Here is a 10,770-nt window from a genome sequence, read left to right as displayed (position 1 = left end):
TTGTGTGCAGGTGATGATATAAATTATATTGGGGGTTGTCAAAGACAGGGGATCCTGAATGGGGAAAGAAGTGCGAGTGTGTGACTACGGGGGTTGTTTATGCATTTGCTGGGCTTAAATTGGAGTGTATGTGGTTGTTAAAGTGGAGATTGCAGACCTTACCTGTATGTGTTTGTAATGGGGGTAGAATTGTTGTGTAGTGGTGAAATTCAGTTTGAATTTATGGTGTAGTCTGTAGTGGTTGGAGAGTATGTGAAAATGTAGTTGGAAATGGGATGAGTGTTGCAGTGGTAGATGAGCCAGTGCACTGCATAGTGCGAGCTGGAGGAGGGGAGGATAATGCGTTGGCCTCGTCCATGTCTGTCCCTGTCCGTTCCCGCACCAGAGAGAGGCCTCGGGTGGCTGGGGAGGAAAGCTAGGGCTGAGGTCAGGGGTTAGAGGTTAGGGGTGGAGGTTAGGGGTGGAGGTTAGGGGTGGGAGGCAGAGTGTCAAAGAGTATGTTCGTGGAAAATGACCATGGAGAGAGAGACCAGGGGCAGGGCATTGTTCTTGACTGTACGTAAAAACCTCTTGCTTTAGCCTTTCGTTCTGAGAGCTGTGAAAAGTGTGTACACGTGTGTGGTCTGATTAAAATGTTCCCTATTTGATGTGTGCTTTGGGTGGTAACTGTGTTTATGGAGTAGTGCGTGTGTATTTTTGTCGTTTATGTACGTGTGTATACGATCTATGGTATGAAAAAATACGGTGGTGTCCAGGAAGTTTACCTCTGTTGAATAAATGATGTGTTTGATGGTTATACGGAAGCATGGTGTGTTCAAAATGTGTAGAAATTCATCAAACTGTTGTAGGGTGTGTGGCCTGCATTGCCCTATATGTGGTCTAAATGTATGTAATACATTGCAGGTTGTAATGGGCACTTTGCCAAGGCTCACTCATAGGCTATAGATATTCGCTTAAGCAGGAGCACATTTCTTGCCCATAGCCGTGCCCTCCATCAGTAAATGTGAAGTCATTGCAAGTGAGGCTGAGTTCTAAACATTTGTAAAATGTTATCGTTATCTGGTCTAGTGTTGTCAGGATGTGTATGAAAAGGTTTTCTAACTGCCTGTAAACCCGTGGCTGTATGTTGGTATAAACTATAAAGGCTGTCATTGACTGTCAAATTGTCAATGTCTATAAGTGAACTTGCACACACGCAAGCACACACGCAAGATCATATGGATATGTTGATCATATAGCCTATTTGGAAGTTAGTGTAAAGCACCAAAGAAAAACGCATAATGTCACTGTCACCCAAAGGTTTGACATCATTAAAAGGAAAATAGGTTTCATGCAAAAGGTGACACACACAAACACACACACACACACACACACACTAGGACCACTACTGACCTGTAGTAAGTCTCATGGTCGGGGGGGGTAGGACCAAGTCTTATGGGATTTGGGATTTGTTTATAAACATTTTGGTATTTGTTTATAAACATTTGTGATTTGTTTATAAACATTTGTGATTTGTTTATAAACATTTTGGGATTTGTTTATAAACATTTGGGATTTGTTTACAAACATTTGGGATTTGTTTATAAACATTTGGGATTTGTAAGTCTCATGGGGGGGGGGTAGGACCACTTCCAGTTGACCTGTAGTGGTCGGGGGGGTAGGACCAAGTCTCATGGGATTTGGGATTTGTTTATAAACATTTTGGTATTTGTTTATAAACATTTGTGATTTGTTTATAAACATTTGTGATTTGTTTATAAACATTTGTGATTTGTTTATAAACATTTTGGGATTTGTTTATAAACATTTGGGATTTGTTTATAAACATGTCTCATGGGGGGGGTAGGACCACTCAGGGCCGGTTCTAGGCATAGGCGAACTAGGCGGTCGCCTAGGGCCTCAACCACTGAGGGGGCCTCGTCACAGGGAGAAGATTTTTTTTTTTTCATGTATCTCTTACATGGGCTACTGGCCACATGTGGCCCCCACCTAGCTTCTTAATTTTGATCTCAAAGTGCACCAGATTGAAGCATTTTCATGGCAAATTTACAATTTTTATCCGGCGTGGCAAAGCAGGAGGGGGGGGGCCTCTGTATAATATGTTGCCTAGCCCTAGGGCCTCAAAAGGCCTAGAACCGGTACTACACACACACACACACACACACACACACACACACACACAAACACACACACACACACACACACACACACACACACACACACACACACACACACTTTCTCTCTCTCTCTCTCTCTCTCTCTCTCTCTCTCTCTCTCTCTCTCTCTCTCTCTCTCTCTCTCAGTCTCTCTATCTCTCAAGGTGCTGTAACCTTTTGCGAGCCTGTCATAGAAATCCCAGCTGTGCATGTGAGAGTGACATACTGCAAATAAGCCTTCATCTCCTCATTGTCATTCATAGTGAAGCGGTCCTCCCCTCATCTTTCTCTGCCTTTGACGCACAGCCCAGGCACAGCATGCAGACACGCAACTTTCTGCTAGTCACTCACTAATAAATTCACCCAGAGCGCCATCCTGTGGACAGTTCAAGACCTGCAGGCCGACTCTACAAAATGCCTTCTAAATTCGGTCACACACTTTTAAAGATATTTCTAAAACAGCAGAATAGCCGTGAGCTTAAGCAGATTGTTTTTAATATCCATCCTACGCAAAAGGCTAAAATAACACAGACGCTTTCCGTGATTTAACCCCAGAAACACAGAAAATCCACTGAATGTTCAAAGTTCAGGTTGTGTGGGTGTCATGTAAAAAAAAAGAAAAGAAAGTATACAAAGTAAAATGAATATAATCATGTAAAAACATAACTGAAATGAAATAAATAAATATGAAATTTAATTAAATGAAATAAGGTCATGAAACCTAAAAGAAACAGGAACATTTTAATGTCACAAAACCTTTATTAAAGCACCATTATATAATAAAGCTATACAATTGATGATATTCAGCTCTCTCATATTTGTCTCCCCCTGGTTGGCACCACCACCGTCCACCACCCCCATGAAGGCACTGGCGCTGTCTTGTCCCCCATTATGCCATCTGGATCCCAGTGGGGCCCAAAGGACACCCGGCCTAACCTAACCTAACCTTCTTTTTGTTTCTTTCCTTGAAAATGTTGGGAAAGAAAAGGCAGTGATTTATTTGCATCCCATGGAATAGGGCACGATGGCGTGGCATCCATCAGCCCATGGGGGTTGCGGACAGTGGTGGTGGAACAAGTGCTTGCATGTTTTACTTAAAGTAAACGTATCAATACTATTACTGCAATGTAAAACTACTAGAATTCTTGAATTAAATATGTAGGCCTATAAGAATGGTAATATATATATATATATATATATATATATATATATATATATATATATATATATATATATATATTTCTTTTTTCCTTTTTTTCAATTGGGACATTAAGGTTGTGTGGTTAAATACATAAATGCAGTTATTTTTGTCATTATCAAATGACCAAACAACCTGCGTGGCTCCAATGGGTCTGAGAGGCTAAATGTCATCACATGATGCTTCCTTGATTTAATCTGTGACTCCACAAGCCAAGTTGTGTGTTGTCCCCTCCGGCCACACGGGGGCGCAGTTTGTCCGCGCTGCTGTGAGCTGTTTCGCTCTTACCAGCAGAGTCGTCGGTCCCCCCAGGGTTCAGAGGGCAAATCATTTTGAACGAACTACGAAACAGCTACTGTATGTTTTTGTTTTTAAATCACAGAGACGGAGTTATATAAACATGTTCATGCGTCTTTTTAATGAATAAATAGCGGTTTGGAGTGCTTCACTACCAGACAAAGGTAATTCAGAGTCCAGACGTTTGTTCATCTTTTTATTAATCTCATAATCTCATGATAAATGTTAGCCCCTCTCGGAACAGAAACTTTACTACATTTGGGTTCTGCTTGCGGGGCTAGATAAATGTATACCGGTGGTAACTTCTCTGTTGGGTGGAAACATAATGTTGATTAATTGAATACATTCATGCAGATGCAGGACCACAATGGAAACACGTACACGTCACGACCTGTATTATTGTGGTATTGTCTGTATTGTTTGTTTATAATTCTGTTAGAAACAGACACCGTTGCACATTACAGCAGTGGTTCCCAAACTTTTTCATTAAGAACCCCCAAATTGACACTAATTGGCCCGCGGACCCCCATTTTAAAAGATATGCCAGGGACCCCCATAAGAGAAGTTTTTTTTTACGGCTCTGGCAGTGATTCTCAACCTGTTTAATTTCAAGGACCCCCCCCCCGTCCCCCCCAGTTTGTTACATAATGTAATATACATGTCTTATTCCCTGCAGAGCTAAATCTGTTCATAAAGTATTGCATTTGCTGCTAGTTTTCTTTAAATATTTTTCACTTTTTCAATATTTATTTATTAATGCTCTCTCTCTTACACTCTGTCTGTCTGTCTGTCTGTCTGTCTGTCCGTCCGTCCGTCCGTCCGTCCGTCCGTCCGTCCGTCTGTCTCTCTGTCTGTCATGAAATGTCTCCAATGGATAGATGTTATCAAACAGTCAGTGGTCTATACTATAGAGAGATGTGTATTGTTAGCTCTAAACAAAAACAGTACAGTAGTACAGTATTGCATCCCGTGGATGCAGAGGTCGTTGTTTTATTGCGTCCCTTAACTATAAACTGAGTTTTGGGATGCAAAATGCACGCTATTTTAATCTCTGTCAATGGATCTTCAATTGATATGAAACCTTGATATATGCAAAGTGGTTTTAAACCGTTTTCACATCAAGGACCATTATTTATTCATGTGTTCATCATCTGAGCCACGGACCACCGTTTGATGACATTTAGCCTCTCAGACCCAAAACTAAAGAATATATATTTTGTTGTCGTTGGATAAGATTTTGTCCACAATTCCATGCTCAAAATAACAATTATTCCCAATGGGGGCACAGGGGGACAGTGTTCTCTCCACGTCATCAGTGCCCATACCCGAGGCGGGGTTGGCGAAAGGGCCTTTCTGTGTGGAGTTTGCATGTTCTCCCCGTGTCCCCTAGGGTAGGTACCCTCACAAAAAACATGCAGTAATCCTGGTCTCTAAACTGCCTCCCCCTGGCCAGCCGGGACGCCTGATGGAGGGGAAAGGAACTGGTTGGAATAACGTGTTCCTTCCACGCGCTACGTCCAACCAGGGAAACTCCCCCCTGTCAGGTGTAAAGGAGCGACTTGGACACTCAGGCATGAAGGAAGCATGAGTTCAACTCCGTTGCTCTCCCCAGGTTGGCGGAGGGTGTGTAGAGCCCAGGATCACATTAGATAATTGACACAGGGGTGAAAAATGGGTTACAAAATCGTGGGATAAAAATGAAATAAAAAACAAAAACAACAATTATTCTAAATTTTTTGTTTAACAATAATTTAACTCTTGAGAGTGAACAATGAAACATTTGGTTTCATTTTACACTCACGAGTTAAGGATCTACTAGGATCAATTTGGTTAGCAACTCTCCATCACCAGACCACTGGTTGAAAACCCCTTGTATAGAGCCTTGAGGAATCCATTGACCAATCACCATCTTTCACCACCTTTCACTTCCGGACAGGATGGAGTCTCAGCTGCTGATTGGCCTGAAGAAGGAGAGGGCGGAGCTCAGGCAGGAAGTGTCCCGCCTACAGGACGAGCTGGCCGAGAGCCAATCAGAGAGACAGGAGGCGGAGTCACGAGCCCAGGCTCTGTCTGATAGGGTGAGACGCCGGTCTGTCTGTCCCAGTTGTACCCAAACAGTATAGTGTCATTGGGTGGCAAGATGGCGCTTTAAGAGCACAGGTCTCTTCCTGGTGGATGGAAATGACGCTCGCTCGTGGCTGCAACTTGACGTGTCGGCAAAGTGTTTCCTTTCGGCAACAAGGGCGTTCCTCTAACCCTTACAGTACGTTTTAACAGCGGGCGACAGCCAGCCAGACGATGTTTAACATGTATAACATATTGTCTCCAGGTCTCAGAGACAGACAGACAGACAGAGGGACATTAGATAGGACATGTTTAACATGTATAACATATTGTCTCCAGGTCTCAGAGACAGAAAGACAGACATTAGATAGGACATGTTTAACATGTATAACATATTGTCTCCAGGTCTCAGAGACAGACGGACAGACAGACAGAGGGACATTAGATATAGGACATGTTTAACATGTATAACATATTGTCTCCAGGTCTCAGAGACAGACAGACAGACAGACAGACAGACAGACAGAGGGACATTAGATATAGGACATGTTTAACATGTATAACATATTGTCTCCAGGTCTCAGAGACAGACGGACAGAGGGACATTAGATATAGGACATGTTTAACATGTATAACATATTGTCTCCAGGTCTCAGAGACAGACGGACAGACAGACAGACAGACAGAGGGACATTAGATATAGGACATGTTTAACATGTATAACATATTGTCTCCAGGTCTCAGAGACAGACAGACAGACAGACAGACAGACAGAGGGACATTAGATATAGGACATGTTTAACATGTATAACATATTGTCTCCAGGTCTCAGAGACAGACGGACAGACAGACAGAGGGACATTAGATATAGGACATGTTTAACATGTATAACATATTGTCTCCAGGTCTCAGAGACAGACGGACAGACAGACAGAGGGACATGCGGGACAGAGCCACAGAGATTGAGAGAACGGCGGAGGAGAGCGAGAGACGGCTGGACACACTGACCGAGGAGAGAGAGAGAGGGGCGTGCGAGAGCTGGAGGAGGTGAGGCGTCTGGCTGATCAATCGGCTAAACGGGGGGGGGGGGGACATTTTCGATTACGTCTCACTGTTGCGCAACATCGAGTATTGCGCAACAAGCGCACCTAGGCTGTGGAGCGATGCGACCGGTTTTGATATCATTAATCCGTCATTAATATCAAATAATATCAACAACAAAAAAAACACTTTTTAAATATTGCACGAATCAGAGCCTATCTGTTCATTGGACGATGCAAAAACGCTGCTCTTCTTCATTGCTCTGTAAAGCCTTTTGAGCTGCATTTCATGTCATGAAAGGTGCTATACAAATACAAGTTGTGTTATTATTATATTAACATATTAACCCGTTTTGGGTGGGAACCCGTTTTGGTGTTAGCATTACGTTATGCTTTAGCTATTGGAAAGATTGCAGACCTACAAGCTCATAGCGCGCCACCGAGTGGCGCGCTACGAGCTTGTAGGTCTGCTATTTTTGAATAATCGAAGAACGACTGACATAGAAACATAGCTTTTTCAGAAAACTGTCAGGATGTGTAGAAGACATTTTTCTACTCGGGTCAGAATGGGTTAAGAGATTTTTAACATTACATAATGTTGATCTGACCTCATCAAACCCTGTACACTCAAGACATGCTCTATACATACATGGTCAGTACTCGTGCGTGCGTGTGTGCGCGCGCGCGCGCGTACTGTGTAGCTGTGTGCGCAGCACAGTGCAGTGTGTGAGGAGCTGAGAGGAGTTCAGGAGGAGCAGAGGAGAGCAGAGCAGGAGAAACAGCGCCTCCTCTTGGACACACAGAGACTGCAGGTATAGAAGCTCTGTCACCATGACGACATAGTATAGTTTTCATTTGGTTTCCATTTAGTTTTCGTCAGTGAAAAAAAAAGGTTTAGTCGACGAACATTTTTCGTCATATAGTTTTTAAGTCGACAACATCAACACAATGTGCAATTAGGCGATGACGCAACGATTGTGACAACCTCTGTCTGTCTGTCTGACTGACTGCAGGAGGTGCACGACTCCCTGGAGAAGCACGCAGTCACCCTGGAGGAGGACCTGAAGGAGACCAGGTACTCATACTGAAGGACGCCCTTTTTGTAGGAGACCGGAAGCACTTTGGAGTTCATTAACCCATTTTGGTGTTAGCATCATGCTATGCTTTAGCAGACCTACAAGCTCATAGCGCGCCACTCGGTGGCGCGCTATGAGCTTGTAGGTCTGCTATTTTTTTTTAATCGAAGAATGACTGACATAGAAACTTTTCCAGAAAACTGTCGGGTCAGAAATGGGTCAAGGGAAAGGCTAAGAAGATGCGTAGAAAGAAAGATAGATGGGATAATCTTATCTCTGTAGTAGTCTTAGGACGATTAAAAAAAAAAAAGTATTCTAAATCCTAACATTTTTCTGTACAGAAAGTACCTGTGTGAACCCAGGAATTATCTGTATTTGGCCCGTGGACCCCTATCTGAAAATATGTTGTTCCAGGGACCCCCCCCCAGAAGCAAAGATTTGCGTTAAAAACATTCGCTCTGGATGGGGAAAGGAACTGGTTGGAATAACGTGTTCCTTCCACGCGCTACGTCCAACCAGGGAAACTCCCCCCTGTCAGGTGTACAGGAGCAACTTGGACACTCGGGCATGAAGGAAGCGTGAGTTCAAGTCCGTTGCTCTCCCCTTGTCCCCCCAAAAAAAAAAGTTTGCTCTGAAAGAATATATATTCAAAGATTTGCGCCACATTTTCGTAGTATACCACCGTAAAGTATACCATAATGCTTAAAACACAAAAAGGGGTTCCCGTCGAGAATGGGTTAACACCATAGACTGTAAAAAATATGGACAAAGCGTTCCGCGGGTCTAACATGAACATAAAATAAAGCCTGTCAGTCCTTGCAATGGACGTCGCCATCTTTCTAGATCCCAGCTGGCCCATTGGCTGGCCCAGACAACGAGGCGGGACTTCCCCCCTTCTTCTTCGTTGGTTTTTATTTTGACTCGAGTGGGTGGGGGATCCCGTTCATAGACTGTAACGGTAGCCACGCCCCTCAGAACATGCGCGACTTTACGGTCATTTTTTTTATAAATGGGACCATCATTTTCCAAAAAGAATATTATGACATTATAAATGAGACTTTAAACTAGTGACTGGAAGCAAAAAGTATTCATGACCATGTTTATTAAGGTAATACAATCTAGGTGAAGTTGGGCCCAAATACATGGACTTCTATGGGGCTATGGGTTTTTTTGAGCCCAATGACAGCGCCACAACAGGCCATTATATGAAGTAAAACTACTTCATATAAACTACTTACTGTCATTTCCTTAGTGGCTTCACAAAATATCTGTCTGACTGCCCCCCTGGTTAACACCCAGGACGTGTCCACGCGTCTTTTAGGTCATTTTTAACGATTCCAAAGAGAGATCAGACTTGTTAGCGCGAGGCGGTACTCAGTAACTTCTTCATCCTCGTTCTCCAGGGCATTGTCGGTGTCTCTCGGCCAGCTCTCAGCAGCGGGCGTCCGACCTTGATGTCCAGATGTGTCACCTTCAGACACACACGCACACCCTGACGCAGGCTAAAGACACACTGCACGGTGAGCACACACACACACACACACACACACACACACACACACACACACACACACACACACACACAGACACACACTAAGGCTGTACCCTAGCCCTGTTTTTAGGACTCGAACATTTGCAGGAATTTCCGATTAGCATATGCTAATATATTATGACTGCTACTAGTAAGAACAGTTCCCCCTATCAGTGATCATGCTGGCGTGTGTGTGTGTGTGTGTGTGTGTGTGTGTGTGTGTGAGAGAGAGAGAGAGAGAGAGAGAGAGAGAGAGAGAGAGAGAGAGAGAGAGAGAGAGAGAGAGAGAGAGAGAGAGAGAGAGAGAGAGAGAGAGAGACGCGTCAGTCTCCAATCACCAAATGAATGTGCACAGCAGAACAAGGAGAGATTTCTTTAAGAAATCATAACTTCTGACAGGAATGCACTAGAAACTTACTTTTTGTTTTACATGTTCATATCGCATTCTCGCCGAGATATATTTTCAAGTTAATAAAAAAGGGAAAAAAATAATAATAATAAAATAATATATATTTTTTAATAAAAATAATATATAAAAAACGAATGGTTCAAGCCCATTAATTAAGATTCGAGTGCCAACCCTAACGAGCGAACATTCGAACCTTGAATGTTTGGGGACAGCCTTATAGTGAAGAGTACTGTACGTGTGTGTGGGCACGGCTATGGCCTTGGGTCTTTTCCAGAAAGTTATGTGTGTCTCTTAGGTATAGGGGTGTATATGGTGTATTGAGGAAGTGGTCTATTATATTGTGCTACTGCTGCAGTCTGACTCTATAGGCCTGCCGGATCGAGGCACCTCAAAGGGAATGGCCGGTGGGTCTTTGTGAGTAGTAGGTAGAAGAACTATTTGCATGCGTGTTGTGATACCGTTTTGTTCATCTGTAGTCAGGTTGTCAGCCTGTCGGATATGCACACGGCTGCCATCTTGCCAGAAGGTGCTATATACCTCGGTGCAACTTTCCATAGACAGCCCATTCATCCAAACAGTACAGTATTTTTAATTGTATTAAATAACATCAAACTCACCGACATTGCAGCTCTACGGAAAGCTTGAATTATCCTCTTTCTATTATGTGTTTGTTTTAATAAAAATCCACTGTAGACATTTTATGAGCTACTGAAGAAATTAAAAAAATCCGCACACCAATTGATGCTCCCAAAATATCTTTATTGGTAGGTAACGTTTCTTCCAAGGTGTGAGGAAGGGCTGCAGCCCAAAACGTATACCTACCAGTAAAGATATTTTATGGGAGCATCAATAATGTTGTGCGTTATCTTTTTTTCGTTTCTTCATTACGACTTTGTTTTGATCACCCAGCCTATAGGTTTAGATGTGCGTGTCATTTTTGACTGTTTGTTCAGCCTCCTCCACTACTTGTCTTGATGTTATGAGCTGCTCCCTGTCAAG

General features: G+C 43.2%; 1 long non-coding RNA gene across 1 annotated transcript; it reads left to right on the top strand.

Moving 5' to 3' along the window:
* The first annotated feature begins 3,683 nt into the window (after positions 1 to 3,683).
* On the top strand, positions 3,684 to 9,351 carry LOC308318239. The gene is made up of 4 exons (XR_013964337.1): positions 3,684 to 3,815; positions 7,457 to 7,567; positions 7,769 to 7,830; positions 9,235 to 9,351. It is a non-coding gene; the product is annotated as an uncharacterized lncRNA (long non-coding RNA).
* The last annotated feature ends 1,419 nt before the right edge of the window (positions 9,352 to 10,770 follow it).

This window comes from Protomyctophum bolini (genome assembly GCF_963924005.1).
Source record: "Protomyctophum bolini genome assembly, chromosome: 7".
NCBI lineage: Eukaryota > Metazoa > Chordata > Actinopteri > Myctophiformes > Myctophidae > Protomyctophum > Protomyctophum bolini.
This window is presented reverse-complemented; position numbering and strand designations above follow the sequence as displayed.